Raw genomic sequence first — 23,937 nt, forward strand, 5'->3', positions numbered from 1 at the left:
TTTTTTGAAGGTTTTTATTGTGATTATCAAGTGCTTTTTCAGCATCCATTGAAATGATCATATGGTTTTTGTCCTTCATTTTGTTGATGTGATGCTGTATCAGATTGATTTGCATATGTTGAACTATCCTTGCATCCCTTTGATGAATTCTATTTAGTCATGGTGAAAGAGCTTTTTAATGTGTTGTTGAATTTGGTTTGCTAGTGTTTCGTTGAGGATTTTTTCATCAATATTCATCAGTGATATTAGCCTATAGTTTTTTTTTTTTTAATATGTAATATGTCTTTGATTTTGGTATACAGGCCTCGTAGAGTGAGTTTGGAATTATTTCCTCCTCTGTTTTTCAGAATAGTTTGAGTAAAATTAGTATTGATTCTTCTTTAAATGTTTGGTAGACTTCTGTAGTGAAGCCATCAGGTCCCAGGCTTTTCTTTGCTGGGAGATTTATTATGGCTTTGATGTTGTCGCTTGTTATTGGTTTGTTCAGGTTTTGGATTTCTTCGTGGTTCAATCTTGGTAGATTGTATGTATCTAGGAATGTATCCATTTTCTCTAGATTTTCTCATTTATTGGCATATAGTTGGTCATAGCAACTAATGATCCTTTGAATTTCTGTGGTATCAGTTGAATGTTTCCTTCTTAATCTCTGATTTTACTTAGTTGTGTCTTTTTCTTTGTCTAGCAATTTGTCAATTTTTTAAAAATAAAAAAACCTTTTGTTTCATTGAAATTTTATATATATTTTTATTTCAACTTCACTTATTTCTGGTCTGATCTTAATTTTTGTTTTGTTTTTTATTTTGAGACAAAGTCTCGCTTTCTTGCCCAGCCTGGAGTGCAGTGGCACAATCTTGGCTGACTGCAACCTCCACCTCCCAGGTTCAAGCTATTTTTCTGCCTCAGCCTCCTGAGTAACTGAGATTATGGTTGCACACCACCATGCCTGGCTAACTTTTTGTATTTTTAGTAGAGATGGGATTTCATCAAGTTGTCAGCTGGTCTTGAACTCCTTGATGTCAAGTGATCCACCTGCCTTAGCGTCCCAAAGTGCTGGGGTTACAGGTGTGAGCCACTGCACCCACTCTGATCTTTATTATTTCTTCTACTAATTTGGGGTTTGGTTTGCTCTTGCTTTTCTAGTTCTTTAGCATGCATAATTAAATGGTTGTTTATTTGAGTTTTTTTTTTTTAATGTAAGGACTTATAGCTATAAACTTGTCTCTTAGTACTGCTTTTGTTGTATCCCATGGATTTTTGTATGCTGTGTCTCCATTATCATTTGTTTCAAGAAAATTTTCAATAATTCCATTTGTTACTGATTTCTAGTTTTAGTCCATTGTGGTGAGAGAAGATGCTTGATATTATTTCAGTTTTTTTGAATGTTTTAAGACTTGTTTTGTGACATATGGTCCATCCTTGAGAATGATCCATGTGCTGAGGAAAAGAATGTGTACTCTGAAGCTTTGGGATGAAATGTTATGCATATATCTATTAGGTTCATTTGGTCTGTAGTATAGATTAATTCTGATGTTTATTGATTTTCTCTCTGGAAGATCTATCCAATGCTGAAAATGGAATGTTGAAGTTTCCAGCTATTATTATATTGGGGTCTATCTCTCTCTTTAGCTGTAACATTATTTGCTTTATATATCTGGGTACTCCAGTGTTGGGTGCATATGCAGTTACAATTGTTACATTCTTGCCTAATTGACCCCTTTATCATTTTATAGTGACCTTTGCCTCTTAACAGCTTTTGTCTTGAAATCTATTTTGTCTGATATATGTATAGCTACTCCTGGTCTTTTTTGAGTTCCATTGTCATGGAATATCTTTTTCTATCCCTTTATTTTCAGTCTGTGTGTGTCTTTGTACGTGAAGTATACTTCTTGCAGGCAGCCAATCAGAGTCTTTTCTTTGTTAAATCCTTTCAGCTACTCTATGTCTTTTTTTTTTTTGAGACATAGTCTCACTCTGTTGCCCAGGCTGGAGTGCAGTGGCGCGATCTTGGCTCACTGCAACCTCCATCTCCTGGGTTCAAGCAATTCTCTTGCCTCAGCCTTCCGAGTAGCTGGGACTACAGGTATGTACCACCCCACCTGGCTTTTTTTTTTTTTTTTTTTTGAGACAGAGTCTCACTCTGTCACCCGGCGCCCAGCTGGAGTGTAGTGGCATGATCTCGGCTCACTGCAACCTCTGTCTCCCGGGTTCAAGCCATTCTCCCGAGTAGCTGGAACTACAGGCGTGGGCCACCACACCCAGCTAATTTTTTGTATTTTTTAGTAGAGACGGGGTTTCACCATGTTGGCCAGGCTGGTCTCTTACTCCTGACCTCAAGTGATCCACCCCTCTCAGCCTCCCAAAGTGCTGAGATTACAGGCGTGAGCCACCGCACCCTGCCCACTCTATGTTGTTTAATGGAGAGTTTAGTCCATTTACATTCAGTTTATTATTGGTGTGTAAGGGCTTACTCCTTCCGTTTTGCTACTTGTTTTCTGGTTGTTTGGTGGGTCTTATCTTCCATCTTTCCTTCCTTCTTATCTTCCTTTTATTGAAAATGGTCTTCTCTGGTTGTATGATTTTAATTTCTTATTTTTTGTTTTTGGTGTATCTGTTGTATGTTTTTTGATTTGAAGTTACCATGAGGTTTGCAAATACTATCTTATAACCTATTATTTTATACTAATAACACTGTTTGCATAAACAAACAAGCAAAAAGAAAACTAATAAAAAACTACATGTTAACTTCAGCCCCCTCCTTTTTAACTTTTTGTTGTTTTTATTTATCTTTTTGTCTGTGTCTTCAAAAGTTGTTGTAGTTATTTTTGATTTGTTCATCTTTTAGTCTACTTAAGAATAATTAACACACCACAGTTACTGTGTTACTCTGTGTTTCTTTGTATAATTACTGTTACCAGTGAGTTTTATCCCTTGAGATAATTTTTTTTTTTTTTTGAGACGGAGTTTCGCTCTTGTTACCCCGGCTGGAGTGCAATGGCGCAATCTCAGCTCACCGCAACCTCCGCCTCCTGGGTTCAGGCAATTCTCCTGTCTCAGCCTCCAGAGTAGCTGGGATTACAGGCACAGGCCACCATGCCCAGCTAATTTTTTATATTTTTAGTAGAGACGGGGTTTCACCATGTTGACCAGGATGGTCTTGATCTCTCGACCTCGTGATCCACCCGCCTCGGCCTCCCAACCCTTGAGATAATTTCTTAATGCTCATTAAGTTCTTTTCTTTGTGATTGAAGTACACCTGTTAGCATTTCTTGTAGGATAAGTCTAGTTCGATGAAATCCCTCAGTGTTAGTTTGTCTGGGAAAGTTTTATTTCTCTGTTTGAAGTATATTTTAGCCAGATATATTATTCTGGAGTAAAAGTTTTTTTCCTTCAGCACTTTAAGTATGTCATACAACTCTCCTAGCCTGCAAGGATTCCACTGAGAAGTCTGCTGCCAAATGTATTGGAGTTCTCTTGCTTACTATTTGTTTCTTTTCTTTTGCTGCTTTTAGGATTCTTTCTTTATCCTTGACCTTTGATAATTTGATTATTAAATGCCTTGAGATAGCCTTCTTTAGGTTTAATCTGCTTGGCATTTGATATTCCCAGTAGGCCAAGTATCTATCCCTACCTCTTTGTAATGGTGGATAGCTAGACAAATTCTTTGCCTCAGTCTTAATGATTCTAGTAATTTTAAGTGTCTAAGTACCAGTGCTTCCTTTGTGTAAGATGTAAAATATTCCCATAAGACAAAGTTGACTTAAAATGTCTTAAAAAAATTCAGTGGTAGTTATTATGTTCTTTCAAGTGAAATGCCTGACTTGATATCAAAATGTATTTGAAAGGTGTTTGGATATATCATTAATGATTTTTGTGGCGCTTTCGATTTTTATCAGAAGTAATTTTAACTTGCCTAGACTTTAAAACTTGACACAGCTTTGGGAAGTGGAGGCAGGCAGATCACTTGAGGTCAGGAGTTCAAGACCAGCCTGGCCAACATGGTGAAACCTTGTCTCTACTAACAGTCTCCCCCCAAAAAAACTGGACATCGTGGTGCGTGCCTGTAATTCCAGCTACTTGGGAGGCTGAGGCATGAGAATCATTTGAACCCGGGAGGTGGAGGTTGCAGTGAGCTGAGATCGAACCACTGAACTCCAGCTTGGGCCACAGAGTGAGACTCCACCTCAAAAAAAAAAACCAAACTTGACACAGGTTGTACAGAAACTGATTATTTTTGGTGCTGATCCAAGAGCAATGTATTTTTAAATATTGTACATCTTGGATCTTTGCTGAGTATTTAGTATATTGATACATATTTTTATAAGGTGAGGTAACTCAAAATTTAAGTCTTAAATATTCTGATGTACTCATCTGTCTTCTCTACATTACCACAGTCAGTTACTTTAATTTTAAACCAGAAGAACTTACATATTAGTGACTTGAATCTTCATAAGTTAAAGAAAAAAACACCAAAAAGCATAGATGTTTGTCTTTTAGACAATAGATTGTTTTTAGGAAAGCAGTTAGCTAGGTGTTCCATCCATGAATGTTGTATACTGCCTACTCTCCCATAGTTCAGCAGTTCTGTGGATAGTCCTCCCTGATCAACCTACATGTGATCTTTATTCTAATGGTGAATCGGTATGATCTTTAGACATGCATGCAACTACACTGTGGTTGAATAGATGATAGTGTATCTGCTATCCAACTGGCTTTACCTGCCTAATCCTGCTGATTTGGGCACTGTTTATATAATCTCTTGAGTTCACAGGAAATGTTGATTTTCCAAGGTCCTCATTTTATACAAACCATACAAAGGCAAAGTGATAAGGGAAGAGGAATTCCAAAAGTGGGGGGATGATTATTGTATTGAGGCTAAAACCACAACACAGTGGCTCAGGCTTTAAGAAAAAGACACAGTATGGATAGTGACAAAAAGCTAATATAAACATTCAAGAAAATAAAGTATAAGTTTTGACAACAAAAATCATTTCTAGATTACTTATAATACCTAATACAATGTAAATGCCATGTAAATTGTTGTACTATATTTTTATTTGTTGTACTATATTTTTTACTGTTGTACTGGCTTTTTAAATTGCTTTTTCTTCAAATATTTTCTTTTTTTTTTTTTTTAGATCGAGTCTTGCTCTGTTGCCCAGGCTGGAGTACAGTGGTGCGATCTCAGCTCACTGCAACCTCCACCTCCCAGGTTCAAGCAATTCTCCTGCCTCAGCCTCCTGAGTAACTGGGATTACAGCACGTGCCACTATGCACGGCTAATTTTTGTATTTTTAGTAGAGACAGGGTTTCACTATGTTGGCCAGGCTGGTCTCAAACTCCTGACCTTGTGATCCACCCACCTCGGCCTCCCAAAGTGCTGGGATTACAGGCATGAGCCATCATGCCCAGCCTTCAGATATTTTCAGTCCACACTTGGTCATATCTTGAGATGCAGAATGGAAAGCCTACTGTAATAGGAGGGCAAATTTAAGCATTCATATTTTAACAATATTTAATAGCTCACAATATTTAATGTGAGCTTATTTACATTTAGTTTCTTTAATCAGATCAAAAGGATGATCATCCAGTGACTTGTGGAATCTCTTAGTCTCCAAACCTTGGAAAGAACTGCAGGTGATGTAGTTCAAGTCAATGAAGTAAGCCTCAGAAAATTGATGCCTACAAATTGTGACTTGTTAAAATCAGACTTCTAGTTGTAATGGCTGAACCCAGAACTTGATCCTAGGTCTTCTGGTCCCACAGTAACCTTTTCTGTCATTGTACAAAATAATCAGCCAGTGAAATACTTAACAACATATCTGAGATGGAACATGCTGTCTCTCATTTCAAACCAGATCCTCTTCTAGTCTTCTCTTTTTGAACAAGTTAGTACCACAGTCATCTCACTAGTTGCTAAAGCCAGAAACCTAGAAGTTTTCTGAATAGCTCATTCTTTCCCATCCCCCATATCTGATTTTATCCTCAATAACTTGGCATCAGTTTTATACCACATAGGTCTCAAATCTACTCGCTTTTCTCCATCATTTTCCCACCTCCCTATTTCACTGCTATATCACTTACTAATTTTCTTGCAGGTCTATCCTGACCATTCTCCCATCTGTTCTCCACAGTGAAGCCAGAATGATCTTTTAAAATGAGAATATTTCCGCCTCTCTGCCTGACTTCTTCACCACTTAAAGCCACCTCAGTGATTTTCCATTGCTGATATATTGAGATCTATGAGCCTAAACTTGTTAGCAAGCTCTGCCTACCCTCTTGTCTTAAACCTCACCTCTTTCCTTGTATTTTTCCCCTCCAGACACATTGGGCTTATTTTGATTTTGGAATGCTTCCTACCTACTCCCCCTATCCTTCCAGTCTTTGCCTAATTAGTGACTAATTATTCTTCAAGTCCTACTTCAGGCGTCTGTCACTCAGTGAAGTCTCTCACATTCCAGCGTACTCCATGCCACCCCTTTATTTTAATCAACATTAAGTAAACTGTGTTTCTTTCCTTCAGAGAATTATCTCACTTTATAGCCACAGTCATAATTGCAATCCTTTGATGAAGGTCAGTCTTCTCACCAAACTGGAAATTCCATAAAAGCAGGCCTTTGTTATTTTTTGTCCCCTGTTGTATTTTTTTAAATCCTCTATTATATTTCCAGTACACAGCACAGTGAATGGCTCCAGTAAACACTACCTGAGTACGTGAAATAATTCTCTGTAAGATCTGGCGAAAGACCTTCATGTCTCCAGATGAGTCGCCTATAAGTATTTTTCTATTCTGATTTTACTTTTAGGCCAGTTCCAGCTTTTCTGTTAGAGTGAATAGAATGGAGATATAAGCTCAATTTCTGCTGGAGAGATCAAGGCAGTTGCAGGGTCCATCAGTATTTAAGTGAATTTTGAACTTAATGGATTCTTTAATTCATTCTGGAATGAATGTAATTCTAGGTTGACTATAGCCACAATAGCATGATGCCAGGAATCAGGACTTTAAAGGCTTTTCTTATGGAGGTAACTTCTGAATCAAACCCCAAAGTAAACCTATAGTACTTATTGTCGGTGCAAGGAGTTCATCTCAGCAAAAAAAAAAAAAATCAGTTTACCATAGTGTATGTGGATTAAATGAGCTAATACAAGTTAGTGCTGGCCAGGTACGATGGTTCATGCCTATAATCCCAGCACTTTGGGAGACTAAGGCAGATCCCTTGAGGTCAGGAGTTCAAGACCAACTTGGCCACATGGTAAAACACTGTCTCTACTAAAAATACAAAAATTAGCAGGGGTGTGGTGGCATACGCCTATAATTCCAGTTACTCAGGAGGCTGAGGCAAGACAATAGCTTGAACCCAGGAGGCAGAGGTTTCAGTGAGCCAAGACTGCGCCATTGCACTCCAGCCTGGGCATCAGAGTGAGGCTTTGTCTCAAAGTAAAAAGAAAAAAAAAACAAAACAAGTTAATTCTAAGAATAGTTATTAACTCATAGTAAAAATATAAAAGTGTTAGGTAATGTGTGTAGAACCAAAGAGACTTTGAGTCAACATTATGCCTAATATTAAATATATTAAGAACTTTTTAGACTGGGTGTGGTGGCTCACGCCTGTAATCCTAGCACTTTGGGAGGCCAAGGTGGGCAGATCACCTGAGGTCAGGAGTTTGAGACCAGCCTGGCCAACATGGTGAAACTCCGTCTTAAAAAAAAAAGAACTTTTTAATTCAGGAAAGCATGAATTTCTTTGAACACTGTATAAACTGAACTGTGTTGAAAAGAATTACTTAGCTTGTTTCTGCTACCCTTTTGTGTTTAGGACCTTTCTCAATTTTACCCACTCTTATTATAATTTAAAAGCCCTTTTTAGATCCCTAGAGTAAAATAAGAGCTGTATCTTGGCTTATTACTAGAAACAGGAAGATTTTAGCTGATTACTTCACTGGCATCTTTGGTAGCAGCAACTTAAACTTGAGATTTCAGGCTTGGGTTCCTTTAAGGCTTAAAGCTTTCAGAAGTAAATGTACTTATTTTGTTAAGGAAATTCTTTGGAGACTCTTTTCATTAAATAATTTTCATTATGTCTAAACATGGCTTTAACTTGCCAAATTTCCCTTCTTTCTTTAGTGTAATTATTATTATTATTATTATTATTGAGACAGAGTCTCACTCTGTTGGCCAGGCTGGAGTACAGTGGCAACATCTTGGCTCACCGCAACCTGCATTTCCCAGGCTTCCAGGCTCAAGCAGTTCTCCTGCCTCAGCCTTCCGAGTAGCTGGGATTACAGGCGTGTGCCACCATACCCGGCTAATTTTTGTTATTTTTAGTAGAGATGGAGTTTTGCCAGGCTGGCCAAGCTGGTCTCGAACTCCTGACCTCAGGTAATCCGCTTGTCTCAGCCTCCCAAAGTGCTGGGATTACAGGCATGAGCCACCACGCCCGGCCTAGTTTAATTACTTTTAGAGTGTGAAGATCATATCTTATTTTTGAAATTTAATATTTTTTCAATTCTGACATATTCAACTATGGTTTATTTTTATCTTTAGGCCTTTAGCAATGTTAATTTAAACCTGTGAGTTTTAAACTATCTTGGAATAATGAATCCCATTGAAAATATAAAATGTTTTAAACTTTCTTTCTAGAAAAATGTTTGCATATTCAAAATATTGTATATAGTGTTTCACTTTTCACAAACAATTCTGAAACTTATTCATATATTGTATTTATTTTTTAGAGGGGGAGTGGAGTCTCGCTCTGTCACCCAGGCTGGGGTGCACTGGCACGATCTTGGCTCACTGCAATCTCCGCCTCCCAGGTTCAAGCCATTCTCCTGCCTCAGCCTGCCAAGTAGCTGAGCCTACAGTCATGTGCCACCACGCCCAGCTAATTTTTGTGTTTTTAGTAGAGAGGGGTTTTACCATATTGGCCAGGCTGCTCTTGAGCTCCAGACCTCAAGTGATCCGCCCGCCTTGGCCTCCCAGAGTTCTGGGATTACAGGTTTGAGCTACCAGATCTGGCCACATGTATTGTTTTTAAAAAGTGTTGCTCCTCTTTAGATATATTACTAGTATATTTTCATTTAGTTAACATGTCCAGTTCTATTCAGTTTTATTAAAATTGATTTAATATAGTGTTTAATTTGTATAACACAAAGTTTCTAGATCCTCCATCTAGAAGCAGTAATAAATTTAAAAAGTTGCATTTGTGCTAAGTGGATTTTGGGGAGAATGCAGACTTTAAAGGAATGGCTATTTGTATGGCAATTATAGCAGTTTTTATTACTCTATGTTTTAAAATTTTAAGAGATTCTTAATAAAAGCTGACATGATTTTGTGTTAGGCATTTTTTAATGGATGTTTTCTTTTTCTTTTTAAAAATAATTTTATTTTTAATTTAATTTTATTTTTTGAGACTGAGTTATGAGGCCGGCCAATTTTTGTATTTTTGGTAGAGATGGGGTTTCACCATGTTGTGCAGTCTGGTTTTGAACTCCTGGGCTCAAGTGATTCACCCACTTTGGCCTCCCAAAGTGCGGTATGAGCCACTGCACCTGGCCTAAAGGATGTTTTCTTGAATGATGGCTTTTCAATTATTTTTGGTAGGACTTAGACTGCTTTTGTGGAATGTTGGTTCAAGTTTCCTACATCAGGGATTCGGGTCCTGCCATTTCACTAGCTGTATACATGTTTAAGTTGAGGAGAACCGGAAAATCTTCCAGGAAATTTGACTGCTGTGGACTCCTTTGGATTCAGTTTTTTTAAAGAACTGCTGGGTCTATCCAATCTTAGGATGACTGAGGTTATAAAATTTTCTCTAGTTTTTTTTCTGCCCTGTCAGATATCACGATTTTATAGATTGCTGTCATCATTTTCTCCCTTGGTTATCTTATCCAATATCTCATGTTTTTTTGTTTTTTTTTTTTTTTTTTTTTTTTGAGGCAGTCTCACTCTGTTGCCCAGGCTGGAGTACAATGGTGTGACACAGCTCACTGCATCCTCCACCTCCCAGGTTCAAGCAGTTCTCCCTGCCTTAGCCTCCTGAGTAGCTGTGATTACAGGCACCTGCCACCACGCCCAGCTGATTTTTGTATTTTTTAGTAGAGATGTGGTTTCGCCGTGTTGGCCAGGGTGGTCTTGAACTCCTGACCCCAGGTGATCTGCCTGCCTTGGCCTCCCAAAGTGCTGGGATTATAGGCATGAGCCACCACGCCCAACCCTCATGACTTTAATATGATCCAGTATCAGCACTTTACAGATGAGTCCTAAATCTACCTCTGTAGCCCAGACATGTGTCCTAAAATCCATACTGCTATCTTAACATATCCAATTTGAATTGGCATCTCAAAATCAGTATGTTCACAACTGGATTCCTGTTGTTTATTTGGAAATGTAATTTTTTCCTTCTCAGTTGGCAGTGTAGTCTCTCGAAAGACTTGCACCCTTTCTTTATTCCTTTCTTTCTCTCATACTCCATGTTTAGTCTATTAGTATTGTTACCTCACCCTTCAAAATATATCCAGAATTCAAATACATCTCACTATCTCCACTGCTACCACCTTGGTCAGAGATAATACTCTTACCTGTTAGGCAGATTAAATGTCAGATTCTAATCCCTGGAATCTAACTATTACATTATTTGGAAAAAAATATTTTTACAGGTGTGATTCAGGATCATGAGGTGGGGAGATTATTCTGGTTGGCTCTAAATGCTATCATATATACCCTTTGAGAGAGTGGCAAAGGGAGATTGACACACACAGGAGGAAGTGATATGAGGATAGAGGCAGAGTTTGGAGTTATGCGGCTGTAAGCCAAAGAACCCTCATAGCAACCAGAACTTGGAAGAAACAAGAAATGGATTTTCCCCTAGACCATCTGAAGGGAGTTTGGCCTTGCTGACACCTTGATTTCAGAGCATTGAATTTTAATTTCTGAATCTGTCCTCCAGAACCTTAAAAGATTAAGTTTCAAACCATATTGTATGAGGTCATTTGTCGCAGCAGCCATTGGAAATTAATACATTCCCCTATTAAGGATTTCAGTCAAGGTTGTTGATTGTGTTTGGTGTTATGCCCTTATTAATCTGAAATAATCCCCCTCATCTTCTTTGTTTTTCATGACACTGACTGCTTTTAATTTAGAGTCTAGGAATATTGTCTCGTAGACTATCCCACGTTGTGGAATTACCTGATTGTTTTCTCATAATTAGATTAACATTAAACATTTTTTTTGCAAGAATACCATATAGGCGATGTTGCATAAAGCATATTACTAATACAACTGCCAGAGTGATTCTTTTAAAGCATTAAGTCAAAGCACATCATTTCTCTTCAGAAGTCTCCAGTGGCTTCCCCATTTGTTCAGAGGAAAAGCCAGAGCCCTCATATGATCTGGCCATCTGTAACCTCTGGAGTTTTCTCTCGCTCTCACTCATTATATTGCTTTTGTCTTGCTATTTCCCAGATAATCTGAGCATGCTCTTGTCTCAGGACCTTTGATTTAGCTGCTCTGTTTGCCTGGAAAGCTCTTACCCCCATGTATCTTTTGGCTCACTGTCCTACCTCCTTCATGTCTGCTTAAATGTCCCTGTGTCAGTGAGTCCTTTCCAGATGACTATTTTTAAAATTGGATTCGCCACCCGCTTCCCACTGCTGCTTTACTGTTGTGTTTTTCCATATCACCCTCTCTCATACTGTGTAACTTATTTATTTATTGTTTATTGCCTGCTTTCCCTACTGAACTTTAAGCACTATGGCGACAGGAGTCTTTGTTTTGTTCCCAGAGTCATCCCATGATGGTATGTTCATAGCAGGCACAAAATAATTTGTTGGATGGATGAATATGAACAAAATGAAAAGGGTTAGGAAGCTTTAGATGAAAATACTTTAGATGAATGTATGCTTCTTTGCCTTAATTCACAGTAGAGTCACAACTGTATTTCAAAATAACTTGAATTTGCAGAAGAGTTCCAAAGATAGTGTAGAATTCCTGTCTACCCTTCACTCAGTTTTCTCCAAATGTTAACATTTCACATAAGAGTGGTACATTTATCAAAACTAAGAAATTAACATGGGAATAATACTATTAACTAAACTCCAGGTTTCATTTGGATTTCATGAATTTTTCCACTAATACCCTTTTTTCTGTTGAACTGTCCACGCCAGGATACTACATTGCATTTAGCTATGTCTCTTTAGTCTCCCCTAATCTGTGCAGAGACTACTTGTTAAAAGATTCTTGTGCATTATTTGCTCAGGTGAATATTTGATTCATTTATTCAGTCAGTCAGTCATTCATTCATGCCTTAGCATTCACATCAAATGAATATTTCTAAGGGAAAGAAAGGTTATAAAACTTAGGAACACTAGAGTACATAGCCACAGGGCATTGTTGAAGTTTAGACAAGATCATAGGATTTGACATTTTTTCTGGGTCACATGCAGAGTTTATCTAGTCTCTTCTCTTCTCCCAGGAGAGCTTCCCAGTCCTGTTCATTTCATTTGAAGGGGTGAATCCTAGCATAACCATTAACTTTGTGCCTTTTTAATGGGTAAATATAATTATTTCTGTAGTAGAATAAAGATGTGTTAGGTACCTGACTGTGTAATGCACTATATCGAACTCCTCCTTGTGAAGGGGAATGTAAAGAAATTTAAATGAGTTTTTTACTAGCCTGGGCTCTAATATAGGTAGTATATAACTAACAGACTATAATAACAACTGGTTTGATAGCACAGAGGAAATTATTAATGTTAACTGGGTGAGGTGAGAACTAGGGAGAAGATCACATTTAAACTTGCCCTTAACGTATTTATAGTATTTTTTAAAACATTTATTTGAGTCAGGTTTCACTTCCACTGACGAGGCTGGAGTGCAGTGGTGCAACCTCTGCCTCCTGGGCTTAAGTGATGCTCCCACCTCAGCCTCTGGAGTAGCTGGGACCACAGGCACTTGCTGCTATACCTGGCTAATTTTTGTATTTTTCTGTAGAGAAGTTTCTCCATGCTGCCCAGGCTGGTCTTGAGCTCCTGAGCTTAAGCCAATCCACTCACTTCAGCCTCCCAAAGTGCTGGGATTATAGTGTGAGCCACCGTGCCTGACCTCATAGAATTTTTAAAAACAGCTTTATTGAGATATTATTAACATATACGTATCAAATGCACCATTTAAAGCAAACAATTCAATTGCTTATGCATATATTCTCAGAGTTATGCAACCATCACCACAATACATTTTAGAACATCTTCAGCCCCAAAAGAAACACCATACCTGTGTTAACTCCCCGTTCTCCCCTTCACTCAGCTCCTGGCAACAAATATTCTTTATATCTCTGTAAATTTGCCTATTCTCGATATTTTATATAGATCGTACAATATGTGTCTGATTTCTTTGCATAATATTTTCAAGATTCATCCACATTGTAGCACCTATTAGTACTTCATTCCTATTTATTGCCAGATACTCTATTTTGTAGAAGTATAATTTAGTTTTCCATTCATCAGTTGATGGACATTTAGGTTGTTTCTACTTTTTGGCTGTTATGAATAATGCTGCTATGAACATTGAGATTTTTGCAGGACAGATACATGTTGTCAATAATGTTGGGTATATACTATGTTTAAACACTTGAAGAATTAGCAGATTATTTTTCAAAGCAGTTATTATTTTACATTCGCACCAACAGTTAATGAGGGTTCCATTTCTTTACATCCTAGCCAACATGTGTTAATGTCTGTCTTTTCTATTTTAGCTATGCTAGTAGGTATGAAGTGGTATCTTATTGTGGTTTCAATTTGTATTTCCCTCATGACTAATGATGATACATCTTTTCATGTGCCTGTTGGTCATTTGTATCTATTCTCTTAAGGCATATAATTTTAGTAGATGAAGAAAGGGGAATGGAAGGGAACAAGAGAACAGGGAGGGACAAAGGCCTGAGAAATGGTGAGAGAATCAGTAAAAGAGAGAGTAAGGCTCTCAGATGATGGGAGTTAGGAGAGGACTATAGAAAACTGGGTCTCTAAGTTGATGTGTCAAGTCACTGTCTTCTGCTTTAAGCTTACCTTGCTGAATTTTTTTTTCTTTTTTGTTATTTTTTCCCTTTTCTTTCTTTCTTTTTTTTTTTGGTTAAATTTCAAAGGTATTTCTTCTTTTGTAAATGTCACAGAGTATCATGGCTAGCTTATTCAATTGATTCATTCAACCTTTAAATAATTATTGAGGACTTTTATTTATTCCAGGCCTTCTAAGGCCATGTTAACGAGAGGGACAGATCAGTGAGCAAAAAGAGACAAAGTCCTTGCTTTTCATAGAGCTTATTTTCTAGTGAGGATGATTTTGTACCAGTAAAAGCCTGTCTTGTAGACCAGTGTGGTGGCTCATGCCTGTAATGCCAGCACTTTGGGAGGCCAAGTCAGGTTTATTACTTGAGGTTAGGAGTTTGAGACCAGCCTGGCCAACATGGTAAAACTCCGTCTCTACAAAAAATACAAAAACTAGCCAGATGTGGTGGTCCACACCTGTAGTCCCAGCTACGGATGTGGAGGGTTTTGGGGGAGGAGGGACATGTAGGCTTAGGCAGGAGAATCACTTGAACCCAGAGGTTGCAGTGAGCCAAGATTGCGCCACTGCACTCCAGCCTGGGCAACAGAGCAAGACTCTGTTTCAAAAGAAACAAAAAACAAAAAATCCTGCCTTAAAGACTACCTTTATCCCAGCCTTTTAGCATTTGGTACACAAAGCCGGGTTTACTGTGTTTATGCTATTGATGAGTTTATTGGATTGGGTCATAGCCCTTTTCAGCTTCCGTCTTTTTAGACATGTTTTATTTCTTTATTTTCAATTTTATGTATTTTTTTGAGACAGAGTCTCACTCTGTCACTCAGGCTGGAGTGTAGTAGTGCAATCTGGGCTCCTTGCAGCCTCTGTCTCCCAGTTCAAGTAATTCTCCTTCCTCAGACCCTCAAGTAGTTGGGACTGCAAGTGCGCACCACCACACCCAGTTAATTTTTGTATTTTTAGTAGAGACTGGGTTTAACCATGTTGCTCAGGCTGGTCTTGAATTCCTGGCCTCAAGTGATTCTCCCTCCTTGGCCTCCCAAAGTGCTAGGATTACAGGCACAAGCCACCGCACAGCCCTAGACATGTTTTAATCATTTTATCCCTCACACAACAGTAACCTGAATTTCCCCCTAGCATTCTTGTTTCTCTCTTCTGAGACTGTTGCAGTTGAAGTCCATTTTTCCACTATAGTTCATATCAACTAATGAAAAGCCTATGAACTATAAAGAAAAGGTCACATGCATATTTTAGACATACTCTCTTACCACATGTGTATGTTTTTATCAGCCTTTTGTTTTAGGACCAGGGTTTTTTCATTTTGGGGTAGGAGGAAGGATTTGTGAGCCCTGCATCACTTTGAATAAGGATTTACTGATTAATATTTTATGGTCTTTCTTACAAAAACCCCACCTTGGCTAAGTTATGAATTCAGTGTCATAGACAACTGCTTAAACAGGTTGGAAGTGGCTCTCGGTAAGCAAATTCAAGTAGAGGAAGCAGAAGTGCACTGGCCATGACCATTTGATCCTCCGGACACCAGCCGTTATGTATTATAAGGGAAACAAAGCAGTTGTTCAGTCCATGTTGTTGGTGGGGAAAGCTTCTATATATTCCAGGTTAAATATTCTTCTGCTGTGTTCAGTCATCACAGTTGTAGATCCCTCTTTTAGAAAACGTATTTTACTATTCTGATTGTTTACTTGTTTGTCTTCCTTGTGGAATTTCATAGTCTTTGAGGGCAGTAGTACATTCTCTTGTCGTATTTCTAGTTCCTGCTGTATACTTGGCATATAGGTATATATTGGATTTAAAAATGAATTAATTGAATACAGGCTCAGTATAATTCAATAATATGACTAGGCTGACAAAAATAAAAGTTTAATATGACTCCTAGGTTGCATTAGTCATGTGTTGTGTTCAGAATAATTATACTACATTTATATTGTGCTGAATTGGGGTGACAGATTTCAAGATGCACATTGATTAAATGGAGTACATCTCCCAAAATGTGCGTCGTATGAGACAGAGACTGTGTCTCTTTGATTTACTGCTATATATTTAGTGCTATAATATAGAGTATTAATGCCTGGCAGACAGTAGGCTTAATGATTTTTTTTTTTTTTAATTACTGAATTTGGGGGATTGGAGAATAGCATGGCGAAGCATCTTTACAATTTCTTGAGAAATGGTAAAATGGATAGGATGTGCTTCCTTAGAAGAATAAATTAGTGAATAAATCAACCAGTTTTGAAAATTTGAGACCTGGTTATCAGAAGAGAATGTGGTCCTCAGTAGCTGTAGAGAGTAGGAATAGCCCAGCAGTTTGGGAGGCTAACTTGGGAGAATCTCTTGTGCTCAGGAATTTGAGACTAACCTGAGAAACATAGGGAGACCCTGTCTCTGCAAAAAATAAAAATAAAAAAAGTTAGCTGGGTGTGGTGGTGGACGCCTATGGTCCCAGCTACTTGAGAGGCTGAGGTGGGAGGATCGCTTGAGATAGGAGTTTGAGGCTGCGGTGAGCTGTGATCATGCCACTGCCCTGCAGCCTGGGTGAAAGAATGAGACCCTTTCTCAAAAAAGAGAAAAAATAAAAGTAAAGCAGAAATAGAGCTAGGAGAGTAGAAGTGGTAAGAATACAGAATATATCTTAAGGGTTTTGTTTTTCATTTTAAAATAGGGTCTCACTCTGCTAACTAGGCTGGAGTGCAGTGGCATAATTACAGCTCACTGCAGCTTCTACCACCCCAGCCAGGCTCAGGTGATTCTCCCACCTCAGCCTTCCGAGTAGCTGGGATTACAAGCATGTACTCCCACGCCCAGCCATTTTTGTATTTTTTGCAGAGATGGGTTTTTGCCATGTTGCCTAGGCCTGTCTCGAACTTCTGGGCGTAAGCGATCTGCCCATCTCAGCCTCCCATAGTGCTGGGATTACAGATGTGAGCCATTGTTGCAGGGCCTAAGATTTTTTTCTAATTATCAAGATTGTTATTTTAAAAAATTGGGGCGGGGGGGTGTATTCATGAGATCACTAGAGTAGAAAGAAGGTAAATGATTTAGTAATGTAAAGAAAATGAATTTTTTAAATGAGATGTGAGATTGGGTTTAGACAGATTGTAAATTTGCCCTAATCTAGGCCCTGTAAACAGTAATCTCTTGCTTCTGTCTCCCAGGGTACTGTTATCAGTCATTTGTCATAAAAGTTGTATAGGTCTTCTGACTTTAAGAAGAAATATACATGATTTTTAAAACCTCTACATCCAGTTTGCAAGTTTGGTGGAAAGCAGGTACTGTATCTTATTACAGTAAAACAAGTAATTGTTTAAAATTAAATGTTTAAAACATTTTTAAAGTGATATTCTTATAGTCCAGAAATCATGGTATATTAGCATTTGATAAATCATATATATTCAGAAAAATCCCAATTGTCTACTTCATTCATTAGTCGTACACATTATTGTGTAAATTAAACTGATATCAGATTACTGATAGTAAGAGTAACTAGCTGGGCACAGTGGCTCATGCCTGTAATCCCAGCACTTTGGGAGGCTGACGCAGGTGGATTACTTAAGGTTAAGAGTTTGAGACCAGCCTGGTCAACATGGTAAAACCCCAACTCTGCTAAAAATACAAAAGTTAGCTGAGTGTGGTGATACATGCCTGTAATCCCAGCTACTTGGGACGCTGAGGCAGGAGAATGGCTTGAACCCGGGAGGTGGAGGTTGCAGTGAGCCGATGCCACTTTATTACAGCCTGGGCCACAGAGACTCTATTAAAAAAGAAAAAAAGAATAACTGTTGAATTTGCTGAATGTAGTATTTATTACATTCCTGCATATGTAATTAATCTGCATATTATATTGAATAAGTTCTATGAGATAGTACTATAGAAGTCTTGTTTTGGGGATCTTTTCTGCCTCATATCTCTCACCGCACTTATAGAGTGTCTTAATCACATAAGCTAGTCTATAAATATTCATTAAAAGGCTCAAAAATCTGAGTTCTTAAAAGCCCAGTTACTCATATGAGCAATTATTTTTTGTTTTACAAAAAGTTCATATACCAAAAAGTATTTTGGTTTGAATGTCAAGGATATTAAACTACCTTGTCATTTTATTCCTGTTGTGTCCTCAGGGCTTAATGTTTTATTCATTTACCATAAACTTAGGATACATAGCCATAAAAAATAATTTTTCTCTGTCTTCCAAAAAACTTGCTTGTGTACTTCCTCTCTTTTCTTCAGATAGACTTTTTAAAAAAAATTCTTAAAGCTGTATTTCACACCATGTTTTAATCTGCAAACCCATTAGAAGTAAATAAAAATGATGACATGTAAAGACTTTTAAAAATTTGAGGTATAAATCTCACACAGTGAAACTCTGAAGCATACAGTTCAAAGAATTGTGACAAGTTTGTATACTTATGTAGTCAACATCCAGATACATTTTCATCACCCTATAGATTTTCTTCCTTCCCTGTCCAGCCAGTCACCCCTCCCTACCCAAGCAACCATTGAGGAAAATGGTTACCACAGATTAGTTCTCGAACTTGATAAGTAATATTTTGTCTTGCTTCTTTGGCTCAAGAAAATGAATATCTTAAGATTCATCCATGGTGTTGCCTGAGTAGTTTATTCCTTTTTATTGCTGAGTTCTGTTGAATGAACGTACCACAATTTGCATATCTATTTACCTATTGGTGGACGTTTGGATTCTTTCCAGGGTTTTTTGTTTTTTTGAGATAGAGTCTCATTCTGCTGGCCAGGCTGGAGTGCAGTGGTACGATCTCAGCTCACCGCAAGCTCCACTTTCTGGGTTCAAGTGATTCTTGTGCCTCAGCCTCCCGAGAAGCTGGGACTACTGTCCAGGTAATTTTTGTATTTTTTGGTAGAGATAGGGTTTCACCATTTGGTCAAGCTGCCAGTTTTTTTCCAATTGTAAGTAATGTTGCTGTTCCCATACAAATGTTTTTTGTAGATATGTCCCTTCCTAGGTGTAGAATTACAAATGGATGGATAGAGACATGTTTAACTTTTATAACAAACTGTCCAACAGTTTTTAAAAGTAGTTGTACCATTTTGTACTTCTGCTAACAATGTATGAGTTTCAGTTGGTCTATATCCTCATCAACACTTGGTATTAGTATTATGAGTCTTTAAAATTTTGATCATTATAGTATTTGATCATTCTAGGATATAAGGTATGTCTCATTAGTTTTAATTTGTATTTTACCTCATGACAAATAATGTTGTACACCTTTTCATTTGTTTATTGGCTATCTGTATATATCATTTTTACTCTTTTGTTCAGAATTTTCATTCATTTTTAAACAAATGGGTTGGTTTTTATTTTTATTATTGATATATAGGAATTATTTAAATATCTTGATGATATATTCTTAGTCAGATATCAAGACTTTTGGTTTTCAAAGTTATAAAAATGCTCAATTTAGTGGTTTTTTAAAAAAGATTCAGCTGGGCACAGTGGCTCATGCCTGTAATCTCAGCACTTGGGGAGGCCAAGGCAGATGGATCACCTGAGGTCAGGAGTTCAAGGCCATCCTGGCCAACATGGTGAAACCCCATCTCTACTAAAAATACAAAATTACCTGGGCGTGGTGGTGGGTGCCTGTAATCCCAGCTACTTGGGAGGCTGAAGCAGGAGAATCACTTGAACTGGAGAGGCGGAGGTTGCAGTGAGCTAAGATTGTGCCACTGCACTCCAGCCTGGGTGACAGAGCAAGACTCCGTCTCAAAAGAAAAAAGCTTCTTTGGGGATCAAAGTGATGGTCAGTTTATTACTAGCAGAGATACAGTTCTAGTTCTAAATTTATGGTTCTACAGGAAAATTGGTTAAGATATATGTGGGATATATCAGTTATCTATTGAGGTTTAACTGACTACCCCAAACAGTGGCTTAAATCACCAGTAGGATACTATGTCTTAAAATTCTGACTTTTCAAGGATGTCCTCTCTCACCACTCCTATTCAATGTAGTACTGGAAGTTCTAGCCAGAGCAATCAGGCAAGGAAAAGAAATAAAAGGTATTCAAATAGGAAAGGAGGAAGTCAAATTGTCTCTATTTGCAGCCGACATGATAGTATATCTAGAAGACCCCATTGTCTCAGCCCAAAATCTCCTGAAACTGATAAGCAACTTCAGCAAAGTCTCAGGATACAAAATCAATGTGCAAAAATCACAAGCATTCCTATACACCAATAACAGACTTAAAGAGAGCCAAATCAAGAACAAACTGCCATTCACAATTGCTACAAAGAGAATAAAATACCTAGGAATACAACTAACAAGGAGCGTAAAGGACCTCTTCAAGGAGAACTACAAACCACTGCTCAACAAAATAAGAGAGGACACAAAAGATGGAGAAACATTCCATGTTCATGGTTAGGAAGAGTGAATATCGTGAAAATGGTCATACTGCCCAAAGTAATTTACAGATTCAATGCTATCCCCATCAAGCTACCAATGACCTAACTCACAGAACTGGAAAAAACAACCTTAAACTTCATATGGAACCAAAAGAGAGCCCGCATAGCCAAGTCAATTCTAAGTAAAAAGAACACAGCAGGAGGCATCACACTACCAGATTTCAAACTATACCACAAGGCTACAGTAATCAAAACATCATGGTACTGGTACCAAAACAGAGATAAAGACCAATGGAACAGAACAGAGGCATTGGAGGAAATACAACATATCTACAACCATACAATCTTTGATAAACCTGACAAAAACAAGCAATGGGAAAGGATTCCCTGTTTAATAAATGCTGTTGGGAAAACTGGCTAGCTATGTGCAGAAAGCAGAAACTGGACCCCTTCCTGACACTACACTAAAATTAACTCCAGATGGATTAAAGACTTAAACATAAGACCTAACACCATAAATACCCTAGAAGAAAATCTAGGCAAAACCATTCAGGACATAGGTGTAGGCAAGGACTTCATGACCAAAACACCAAAAGCATTGGCAACAAAAGCCAAAACAGACAAATGGGACCTAATCAAACTCCACAGCTTCTGCATGGCAAAAGAAACAGTCACTAGAGTAAATTGGCAACCAACAGGATGGGAAAAAATTTTTGCAGTTTACCCATCTGACAAAGGGCTGATATCCAGCATTTACAAAGAACTAAAACAGATTTACAGAAAAACACAAACAAGCCCATTCAAAAGTGGGCAAAGGATATGAACAGACACTTTACAAAAGAAGACATACATGAGGCCAACAAATATATGAAAAAAATGCTCATCATCACTGGTCATTAGAGAAATGCAAATCAAAACTACATTGAAATATCATCTCACGCCAGCTAGAATGGCGATTATTAAAAAATCTGGAGACAGCAGATGCTGGAGAGGATGTGGAGAAATAGGAACACTTTTACACTGTTGGTGGGAGTGTAAATTAGTTCAACCATTGTGGAAGACAGTGTGGCAATTCCTCAAGGACCTAGAAATAGAAATTCCATTTGACCCAGCAATCCCATTACTGGGTATATATCCAAAGGGCTATAAATCGTTCTGCTATAAGGACACATGCACACGAATGTTCATTGCAGGACTGTTAACAATAGCAAAGACCTGGAACCAACCCAAATGCCCATTGATGATAGACTGGACAGGGAAAATGTGGCACATCTACACCATGGTATATTATGCAACAATCAAAAACGATGAGTTCGTGTCCTTTGTAGGGACATGGATGAACCTGGAGACCATCATTGTCAGCAAACTGACACAAGAACAGAAAATGGATTACCACATGTTCTCACTCATAGGCGGGTGTTGAACAATGAGAACACATGGACACAGGGAGGGGAGCACTATACATTGGGGTCTGTTGGGGAGAATGGGGAGGGACAGCGGGGGGTGGGGAGTTGGGGAGAGATAGCATGGGGAGAAATGCCAGATATAGGTGAAGGGGAGGAAGGCAGCAAATCACACTGCCATGTGTGTACCTATGCAACTATTTTGCATGTTCTTCACATGTACCCCAAAACCTGAAATGCAATAAAAAAAAATTCTGACTTTTCAAATGCTAATTCACATGACATTCTGCTTCATGTGGTGTCAGCTGGAGTAACTAACGTGGCTGGATTTGCAGAATATTTTCTGTCATTTGACTTGGGTGACTGCAATGTCTGGAGCCCAGGCAAGCCTCTCCCCACTTCTGCATGTCATTCTTTTTTTTTTTCTTCATATTTTATTTGGTTCTTTTTTTTTTTTTAGAAATTGAGAATACAGCAAGTAGGGAAATCCCACATCAATGGAACCATCACACACATCCCCTTGTGGAGCCCCAACCTTCTATGATCCCCAAAAATGTGCTTTGTGGCTTTAGCAATTTATAAAGGGGAAGAGGGAAAATACTGAAAAAGGCCACTGTTTAATGGTGAAAGAATGAAGCTGTAGAGGTCCCAACCAGCCTAGGGCCAAAAAAGAAAATTAAAAATCTGCACAGGGCAAGGAAGCCTCTGACTGCTGAGAGTAAGGCATTCAGGCACCAACCTGGTGAGAAATCTCAGCGAGCACTGTCAGGACAAGTGCACATGAGGCTGTTGGTAGTGACACATAGACACACACATAGAAATGGGCACAAACATGCCCACATACACACCCAAAAGAGGGAGATCTTACTGGATTACACATCAGTGATGTTAATTTCATTTTTCTGAAGGGTCTGTGGTATGTTGAACCAGATTCTTCTAGCTTTGGGGTGTGGGTGACTGCGCCCAGAAGCTGCTACTTCTGTTGGTATTGTGACAGGGCTGCATCTATACCCTGTATCCCAAAGTGCATGACCAAAGAGCAAGTCTGGCTTCTGATATGTGCTGTTGCTCCCATGAAACTAAGTGGGCTTCTGTCCAGATGGCCACTGGCCTATTGGACTATGCTTTCTCAAAGGGATTAATACTGTTTTTTATTCTGTCAGGCACTGCACCAGTTCATCCACTGAGTCTTTTACCCTGTCCACCTAGCACCCAGGGCAGTGACCCTATCCAGAACCAAAATACTCAAGTTCTTCTCAACTTCTACACTAGATTCTTCCTTCCTGGATCCCAGCTTTTGCTAGAGATTGCAAGGGGAAGGGAGGAAAATAACTGAGAAAACTCTATTGAGTAAACAGGAGACCTTCCCCATATTCCCAAACACCTATTGAGGATGCCAGTCCCCATGCTCTGGGCCTCACCGTTTAGTTCTGATACCCACAATCCTAGGATATAATGCAGTCATCCCAAGTCTTTGATGACAGCAACCTAAGAATCAAGCGCTATTTTGGGGGTTTACCTATGGGCTAAGATCAGAATTTCATGAGCCAGATCCTTCTCCCACCACTTTCTCTGACACCGTATCAGGTAGGCCTGGGACATGAGCCATCATCTTGTACCTTACCCCCTGGCAGTAACATACCATTGTCTTCAAAATGCCACACCACACTATCCCTGCAAAGTAGGGTTCAGTGAGTGCTGACAACTCCAATGGGTACTGCACCTGGCTTTAAAAGAGTTCTGCTGGCTTTCTTGTTCAAGGAGAGCCAAGATGTCTGTCACATCCAGGCTTTCCAAGACAGTGTACCCGACGTAAAACCCCTCTTTCCTAAATCCAAAGGAGGGTCTCCCAATCTATGTAGATGAGCTCAGGAGAAACCTGGACACATCAGTATCTCATTTGTGGCTGGTTCCATGCCAAGAAGTATAAAATATTTCTATTCCCTCAAGGAGGAAGGGTAGTTAGGGCAGTGATTTTTAATAGAGGGAATTCAGAGAGTGGTCCAGAGCTCCACACAAGGATATGGAAAACTGTCACATCCCTCTAATAAGACTAACCATAAAAGTGAGCAGGATGCCAGGAAGTAATCGGATCAG

At 38.7% G+C, this 23,937-nt stretch overlaps 1 protein-coding gene across 7 annotated transcripts in view; it reads left to right on the plus strand.

Moving 5' to 3' along the window:
* DENND5B (DENN domain containing 5B) overlaps positions 1–23,937 on the plus strand; it is a 212,760-nt gene that overhangs the window by 47,480 nt on the left and 141,343 nt on the right. The window lies entirely within an intron of this gene.

Source organism: Callithrix jacchus, chromosome 9, assembly GCF_049354715.1.
Source record: "Callithrix jacchus isolate 240 chromosome 9, calJac240_pri, whole genome shotgun sequence".
In the NCBI taxonomy this organism is placed as follows: Eukaryota; Metazoa; Chordata; class Mammalia; order Primates; family Cebidae; genus Callithrix; species Callithrix jacchus.